Consider the following 7,865-nt stretch of genomic DNA (forward strand, 5'->3'; position numbering starts at 1 on the left):
AATAGTTGTAAGCTCGATTCGCAATCTTTTGTGGTAAGTAGATTTCATACTAAGTTTTTTTTTTAATTTTGTTCTTATCATATTATACTTGAGTAAAAAAAATTCACTATTGTAGTTCAACTCTAATGAAGAAAGGTGTCACATAGTTTCGTGGATTGCATGCTCAAATTTCAACAAGAATAGAGCAAAATTATTGAAAGATGTTCGAGAGTTCATTTCAAGCAGAGGAGTATAGTACTAGGGACAATGATCTTTGCCCTAATTTTGTTATTCTCAATCAAATTGTGTAAAAGAAAGAAATTTGTATTATTATTTATCAATTTTGAGAAATTAGAAGATGATCAATATTTGGGAGAATTTGAATAGTTTATTTATGAATTAATTATTTATTAACAAGATTTAAACACAATTTAAATTTTATCATTTTCACAATCAGCGTTAATGTTTATTGGAAGTTTCAAATGGTAGTTGTAGACATTAATATCATATTTATTAAATAAAAATAATTTTGTATATGTTAATTTCGAATTTAATGATTAATATATCAACCAATTAGAATTTTGAGCATAATGTTAGAGAATTGGAATGGATTTATGGAGGCATGCATTTAATGAAATTAGTTGGCATGATCTTAATTGTACACATTTTTATGAGAAATGATTAATAACTCAACCAATCATAAATAGAGCATGATATTAGGGTATTGGAATGGATTTATGAATACATGCATTTAATGCAATTAGGTGGCATTTTCTAAATTAATTGTTCACATTTTTTATGAGAAATTTTAATAAAATATATATTTTTTTTACACAAACTAACTCAACCAAACTTTTTTATCTATAAAAAAAAATAAATATATTTCGAAATTGTGTTTTAAATTTAAATTAAAAATCAATGCATAGTAACTAAACTAGTTAATAACAACTTAACCATTTAGAATTTAATGGTATAATTATGCATAATCAATCTAACCAATAACAAAATTATTATGTTATTTTAGGGAATTGAAATATGTTCATTTTATGTTTTGAGAAGTGTAACTAATTAGAAATTTGACCATGATTTTAGGGATATGGAATAGCCCATTAATTGCTATATTTTCCATAATTATTACCCATCTTATTTATTAATTTAACCAAAACAATTCAGGTATTGGTTTAAAATGGAATTTAGTTTTTATTTTATTTTTTAAAATATTTTAAATGTCATAATTTCGAAATTATGTGGTTTTTAACACTATTTATAAATAATTTTATCTTATGTACACTGTTATCATTTGTAGGCAAACGTAAACTTTGTTTTCAGGAAGAGTTTGAAATCATTTTATATTTTCTAAGAATGTGTCCATTTACCCAATATTATGATGACTTAGGAGGGAAAGAAGTTAAAGATATTATGTTGCTTGCTACACATTTGATTGATCATCTTGGAGTGAGTTTTGGATCCGACAATCGCGAAGCATTGTTTGAGAAAATGAAGAAACTATTCGAAGAGAAACAAACAAAAGTTGATGAGCACTTGAAAAATATGGATGTGCTCTTGAGAATGATGGAAAAGTTGAAGAGAGCGTAAGAAAATTGTTTGTTTGTACTATTGTACTTTGTAGATTTTTATTTTTATGTTTGATTAAACTAATAAAATTTTACTTTTTATTATATAATGGTTTAATTTACAACATTCATATGTTCCTTGTAAACATAAAATATAAATAGCTTTCATATAATTCTTAGTACAAAAAAAGCTTGATGCATATATATAGAGACAATCATTCATCACAAATTGCACCAATAAGATTATTAATAGCATCTTCAAAATCCAAAAGCTTGATGCAAGTTTCAAATTTTAATCCTTTATTGAGACAATCATGCATATCTTCAGTTCTTCTACGCAAGTCTTTTGCTTTCATAAGAATGTTGTAGAAACCCTTCGAGTTTGGAAAGGTTTTGGTAGAAGAAGGGATGTTATCTACCTGGCCATCATCGTTTCGTTCAAACTCCTTATAATATTCACTCGAATCTGTACATATTGTTGGTGAACCGTTGATATTTTTAATTAACTAGACAACATCTATTTCCCTGTCAGTGTCGCTTGAGTCAACATCAAAAAAGCCTTCCGAAAACTCCATATCGAGTAATGCTTGAGGCCATCTTTCGAGTACATGAAAATGTTGTTCTTCCTTAACTTGATCAATTGTATTGCTACTTTCGCCTTCAACAACAATGTCTTTGTCTGGTTCACGCGAGATAATGTCTTCATATTCAACCTCATTCTCTGCATCTTTGACTTCATAGTTGGATTCACTTTTTGTTTCATGATTTCCACTATTTTTATCAACCCTTCTAGGCTCTATAGTAATCTCCATCTTGGAAATTATACTAATTTCTGTGTTATATTTCAAATTTGATGAGAAAAATAAAAAGCATTTATGATAGATGATTAGGAATATGAATAACTCTCTTTTAAAAAGTTATACATAATTATTAAAAAGACACTTGTTCAACTTCCAACCATTGTATTTTTCGAAATGGGAAGAATGGGAAGTGAATATGTATATTTTTAATAATTATGTATAATTTTTATTAATTAATTTTTTTAAAAATACAATGGTAAATTGAACAGTTGATTTTGTTTAATGGGAAGTTGAACAAGTGTTTTTTCAAAAAATATGTATACTTTTAATTAAATAATTATGAAAAAATACATTGGTAAATTGGAAGTTGAATATGTGTCTTTTTATTAATTATGTATAGCTTTTACTAAATAATTTTGAAAAAAATACAATGGTAAATTGAATTGTTTCTTTAATGGGAATTTGAACAGGAGTCTTTTCAATAATTATGTATAGATTTTTAAATTAATTTCAAAATAATAGAAAATTAAATTTGAACAAGTGTGTTTGTTCAATGGGAAGTTGAACAAGTGTCTTTTTAATAATTATGTGTAACTTTTTTTTAAAAAAAATGAATTAAATAAAAATCAAAATATAAAATAATATTAAATTAATATGGTAAAAATTAATGTCAATTTTTTTAAAATTTATTATGAAATTCGAAATTAATATTTTTTTAATTGAAAACTTGTCTTTTGAATAATTCATAGAGTGTAATATATGTATACAAATATTGAATTAATTTTGATTCTATGTCTAGGTTCTTTGAACATAATAAATGTTGTTTAATTATATTTTGAAAATATATAATTATTAACTTTTTTTAATTGGTGTTGTGAAGATGAATAGGTATAATTTTATTCTTGTTAATGGAAATTTGATCTTTTTTTAATAATTATTATTGTTAGCAATTTACAAATCTATTTTTTCTTGTAGCAATATATTTAAAAAATGAACAGAGCCATTTATCCTATAATGTATTTTGAAAATGACTAATTTTTTACTAAGATATATTTTGAAAATGATATATTTAAAAAAAATTCTTAGTTTAAATTTAAAGTAAATATTTTTTATAAATATTATTAATTATTCCGGAGTAGTTGACTCCTCGTCTTGCTCATCACTCATTATTATTCCCGATATCTTCTCTTACTTATTAATTATTTGTGTAGAAAAACAATGTTGAATACAAATTCTTTATATATATATGTGTGTGTGTGTGTGTGTGTGTGTGTGTGTGTGACTAGGCAACCCTATATCATCACTAAGATTGTCCATTTAGGTACCAAAAAATAGAAAGAAAATGGACAGCAAGATGATAAAGGAAATAATTCTTACTATATCACTTTCGAAATGGAAATAAAAATACTTAAGTGGAGAGTTGTGCAGTTTCATGGAATAAATTAAGTTGCACCTCATGAGATCATTCGAAGAAAGAAGTATAGTGAGAATCGCCGTCATCGATCAAGCATTTGGAGAATGGAGTGGAGAAAGCACTAAAGCACGTAAGATTAGAGAAATTCATAAGGAATTAGCACAAAGGTTCGTTCGTCGATGCTTCTGAGAAGGAGGGCTTGTATTGGAGGCGTCTAATGTATGATGTTGAACGCGAAATAGTATATCATCAAACTTTGTTGAACTCTTTCATGAATATGTAGGAATACTCATACTTTGTTTTAAAATATTATATAATGATTTCTCAGTTATGAATTGAAAGGGAATTTTTATGGTTATTTTTTATAATTAAAATTTTGCAAGTTCATTTTAAAATAATAAATTTTGATATTATTTTACTATAAAAAATTAAAAAAAAATAATACCAAAAAACATATTTAATTGTCCAACTAATTTTTACTTTTTTATATTTTAATTATTATGCATGATTTAAGTATAGTGGTGATATTAAAATTTGCATTTAATAATGATTTTTCTTTTCAAAAAACCAAAAAATCATGTTATTTATTATTATTTCAATACATATTGATGATAAAATCAAATCTTTCTACTCCCCATATATATCCTACTTTCCCAAAAAAATATAAATGTATATTTTAAAAATAAAGTTTAAAATAATAATTATAATTAAATGTGAAATCTAGGTTTTATGTACATGCATGAATGTTAAGAGTTGAAAAAAAAATTAAATATATAATAATGATTATTAATGTGGCTGAAATTATTAGTCTCCCCAACAACATTAATGGCTGAATATTTTTTTTTCTAATTATATAATATTTAAATCAATGAAGTTGAGGAGTTGCAATTTTTAATAAATTAATATTATTTTTTTAATTATTTAAGAACACACTTTATATATTATACACTTCTTCTTCAAACACAACCTACTTTACTCTCCTTTCACATATTTCTTTGTCTTTCAACATTCCTCATTGATAACATGATTCAATATCTCATATCTCTTGTTGAGGGCATGATAAAAAAATTGAAGTTCATTTTGTTATTAGCAGAGATCTTGCCTTCATCAAAATTTATTGAGTTCGAAGATGGAACAAATTTTCCCTACAAGTTTTCCACAATATCTCGAAAAATGAGGAGGGGATTGAACAAGATGTATATTGAAAACTTGAAGGAAGAAATTGAAGAGGGGAACAAAGAACTTGTCAAAATGAAGAAGACTCATGAAAGCATCAAGAAGAGGATTATGGAAGATGAAGAATGAGAATCTTCAAATAAAAAGATAAAGGGAAATGAATTAATTATTTGTATTTTGTTTTTATTTTATGCTTAATTTTTAATATGAACAAATATTTTAAGTTTCTTAGTAAAAATTTTAAAATTTATTGTGTTTCTTATCATTATTTAACATCTTACAAAATTATATTTAATACAATGAAATTAAAAAAAAAATGATTATTGTCATTTAATAATAAAAATGTTTATTTTACCCAATAAATAATTAACGAATATGATTTAATATTCAATTAATATGTGACCATTAATAGATACCTAATTTCCAAAAGTAGTCTTTTTTTCATACACCATTTCAAGAAAATAGGAACAATTTTTGAAAAATACAAGTGCCCGAATAATACCCTATATTTTCAAAAATGGGAATAATCATCTCAAATTTAATAGATGCAATTATTCGTATCATAAATGCATACTAAATGAAAAGTGGAAACATGCATGTATTTGAAAAGTTGCAATTACTCATTAAATATATTATTTTCATAAACAAACAATTAAAAAATATTTTTTCATAACCCTACACAAAATCTTATTAGGCTATATATATTCTAGAGTAGATTAAATAGTTTTCATAAAAATATATATCTCTTCATCGGTTTCTCTAGAAAATTCATATATCTCTTCTAAACAATTTTTTATTATTATGGAAGACTTTATAACTTTCCATGTACCTATTCTTTCAATAATTGAACTGCTGGAACGCCAATTATCCATCGTAAAAACCACAATTGGCGTTGCCGAAATTAGGGTTTGGATATTACTAAATTTTACATATCTAATTATAATTTTCGAAATTAGGGTTTAAATAGTTAGTTATTGTCTTTGAATATGAAGACGTGCATTTAATATTTAACATATATTCAATATTTAATTGTTCAAACTAATTATTAGTGTAGACCCTAATTATGTAAATGAATTAAATTTTCCAATTCTCAATACCATATTTATAATATTTAAAAAAAACAATAATTAGTCCTATATTTTTGTAGCTGAAATTAATGATAAAAAATATATTTTTATATAATTAATTATTTACTAAATGCTAGGATATAGATAGTCTTTGAATCTTTCAATTTGAAGAGGTGCATTAACAATTCCCACTTCTCAATACCATATTTAAGATGTGCAATTATTTTGTATTTTTAATCTTCAAAAAATTTCAATATTAATTGTAAACAACAATTGGCATAAGGGTTTGGATATTTATAAATTTTACATATCTAATTATAATTTTCGAAATTAGGGTTTAGATAGTTAGTTATTGTCTTTGAATATGAAGTTGTGCATTTAATATTTAACATATATTCAATATTTAATTGTTCAAACTAATTATTAGTGTAGACCCTAATTATAAAAATTAATTGAATTTTCATAATTCTCAAAACTATATTTAAACTACTTTTTAAAAAAAAATAATTAGCCCTATTTTTTGTAGTCAAAATTAATTATAAAACAAATATAATGACTTTAAACCCTAATTATGCAAATGAATTAACTTTTCCAACTCTCAATACCATATTTATAATATTTGAAAAAAAAAACAATAATTAGCCTTAATTTTTTCTAGTCGAAATTAAAATTACAATATAAAAAGTGTTTATAAACAATTATACAAAAGACATCACTAATGATGGATTGGTTTTTTTTTTCTTCTTCTTCGAATGACCATTTTTCTTGGTAGTTGACTTTGGCTGCATAGGACAATTCCTTGAATCATGTCCAACCTCACCACAATACTTGCAATGTAATATCGATTTTTTTTTGTTTATCTCTTCTTTGCACCTCCAGATAATGATTTCGAAAAACTGGCTGTAGTTGGTCTGCCTTTTGTTTTTTTAATCTGAGAGTCCAAAATATTATTAGGAAATACTCCTTCATCATTTTGAGGATGTTTTAACTCTTCATCTGGTAGCATTTTTTCCAATTCTGCATTCAACTCTGATATAACTTTCATAGCCTTTTGAAATGCTTCTCACGATCTTGTAGCAAGGTACGGCGTGATAGTAGTTTGTGTGGTTACACCACCGTACCTAGAATTTTCAATAACTTCAGGATGATGACACTTTCTTTCATTACCTTGAGTCAACAGTTGAACTTCTTTAGCATCTTTTAGCCAACATCTATTTACCAAACAAATTGGCAAACTTTTTCTCTCCAAATTCTTCAATGAAATAAAAATATGTCTGCATGGAATTCCTTTTGTCTCAAGAGAATAGCAATCACATCGCACATCATCCCCATCGTTGGAGATTAACACTTTGCACTTTAATCCAGAACCAATATATTTGTTTACCAAACAAAGAGTGTAATCTGGTATCTCATCATCCTTCAGGACAATATAATTATCGCCACGCTGTATCTCCTTTCTTATCCTTGTAAACCCTTGTGAAAATTGAATAAATTTCATCCTCCACACACGGCATAGTTGTCTGGTTCAAAACTGTTTCAGTCAAATTAGTTTTGTAGTGTTCTTTCATCTCTTTGTAACGTAGCATAGATAAAGCATGGTCAAAGTGTCGTATAAACATCCACAATGGTATTTTATTTTGCACATCTCTTTTCAAGAATGCATTCATAGATTCGCATCTACCGGTAGCAGTAGCTCCACAAAATAAACACCACGAAGAAAAGTATCTGCCCACTACTTTCTTGTGCCATATTGTACTTCCACCCATGCATTTCCTATCAATCTATATTTATTCACAGTCACTTTCCAATTATCCTCCCATTCTTCCTCGTAATACCTATATTTTTGTAAAAAAGA

Source organism: Humulus lupulus, chromosome 1 (genome assembly GCF_963169125.1).
Source record: "Humulus lupulus chromosome 1, drHumLupu1.1, whole genome shotgun sequence".
In the NCBI taxonomy this organism is placed as follows: domain Eukaryota; kingdom Viridiplantae; phylum Streptophyta; class Magnoliopsida; order Rosales; family Cannabaceae; genus Humulus; species Humulus lupulus.